Below are 1816 nucleotides of genomic sequence, written 5' to 3' on the forward strand. Positions count from 1 at the left end.
TTTTTAACCCAAAAGGGGTAAACAGGTGAGGGAAAATAGTATCGTAATTGACTCATTGGTGACTAAGTACAAGTGTAGCCATCTATGTGTAGAAACAATTAATAAAGTAAACTCACAGTGGGCATGGCATGTACATACATGCCATGCCCGTCGGAATTGGGTTAAAAAAATAACACTACACTCTTCCTCTGAATGATAATATTGCCATATTAATGTTCATAGTATCAGTAATAACAAAAATAATAATTACTATCACAAGAGTTATAATAATGATGCACTGATAAATTTGACATAATAAGTATGATCTATGGGCAACTTGTAAAATATATGAAAGGCTGTAGCCAAATTTTTGCTCCTAATAGCACATATATACATATTGTTTGATAAAATTTCATAAATAATGCACTCTACGAAGGTGAACAAGAACATATCCATTTAATTAGATTTCAAACTTTTATTCAGGAAGAACATGAAGGACAAAAATATGCATCTGGTAAAAAAAAGGAAAAAAAAATAATTTTTCCGCTGCATATTTTCCAAGATCAAAGAGTGACCAATTCAGCAAATATATTCATACATTTCTCAATTGTTCCATTTATCATTCTCACTTCACTGCTGCCAGTCATTCCTTGTCCATTACTGTCCAGCTAGCAATTTCTGCAGTTTCTTTTGCTTCTTTTTCTTCTTAACAGTCTGAAAGATAAAGTCTTATTCAACACCAATATCAAGGCTATTAAATCATATAGTATTCATTTATGAAGTTCTGTGTTTACAACATATCGCTTTCATTGTTCAATGGTGTTAATTGTTCTCACAGATACAACTAACAAAAGAAACAAATACCTTAATTTTCTGTATCTTTTCTTTTCGCCAATTGCGTTTCGGTGTGTTGTCCACATACAGCACGGTCATCTTTGCTCCGTGGATTTCAATATCATCGGCCTCTCTGAAAACCTTCTCCGCCTCTGCTTTGGATTTGTATATCATGTGAGCCAAACTGAAAATAGAATAAACAGTTATCCTCACAGAAAAAAAACAGAAATATATCAATAAGGAAATAGAAATAGTCACTTGGTGCTCGGAAAAATCATTTACTTAATTTAAATTTTTGGGTTTTTTTTACAAAAAATGTCTTTAAATTTAATTTTCCCAAAATTTTTTTATGAAATAAATAATCACAGGTAGCTTACCATCTGTTAGGGAAAGTAAAAAACCCCTTTTTGTTTTTGTGAACACCTTCTGTAGGTCCTCCAGCGTAGTCTGTACTGGTACATTTTCAATAAACAATCTGCAAGAAAGCAAAAGCATCTTATGTTATAAACTGTCAACGATTAATAGAATCATGTAAATTATTTCACGTCAATAAGGGCTTTAAAAACTAATTTATCTAATTTCTCTATTATACAAGGCCAAAACTGACAAAAAATGAACTCACCGAAAAGGGTTTATACAAAGTGTTATTTTTTTTTCTTTTTTGGGGTTCAACAAAAAAACATTTCTTTCCTCCAACACTGCTTTCATCTTATCAGCCATTTCCTCCGATTTGTAGTTCACAAAGTAAAAACCATTACTGAAAATGAAAATTATATTTTTAAAAATGTAAACACATTGATATCATAAAAAACCAATGTTAATAAAATATTATGCCAAAACATAATTTAAAAAATTTTTGGGATATTTTATATGTTATTTTTATTATATTATTTATTATAATATACATAATTTTAAAATTATTTATATATAAATATTTATAAAATCTATTTTATATATCCCAATTTTTTTAAAATTTTATATATATATATAAATTAATTCTTTT

General features: G+C 28.7%; 1 long non-coding RNA gene across 1 annotated transcript; it reads right to left on the reverse strand.

Annotated features, from left to right (window-relative positions):
• Positions 1-434: 434 nt before the first annotated feature.
• Positions 435-1245, reverse strand: LOC125031255. Its single transcript, XR_007115466.1, has 3 exons — positions 1191-1245; positions 844-997; positions 435-693 (listed from the first exon to the last, which is right to left on the reverse strand). It is a non-coding gene; the product is annotated as an uncharacterized LOC125031255 (long non-coding RNA).
• Positions 1246-1816: the final 571 nt, after the last annotated feature.

Source organism: Penaeus chinensis, chromosome 12 (genome assembly GCF_019202785.1).
Source record: "Penaeus chinensis breed Huanghai No. 1 chromosome 12, ASM1920278v2, whole genome shotgun sequence".
In the NCBI taxonomy this organism is placed as follows: Eukaryota; Metazoa; Arthropoda; class Malacostraca; order Decapoda; family Penaeidae; genus Penaeus; species Penaeus chinensis.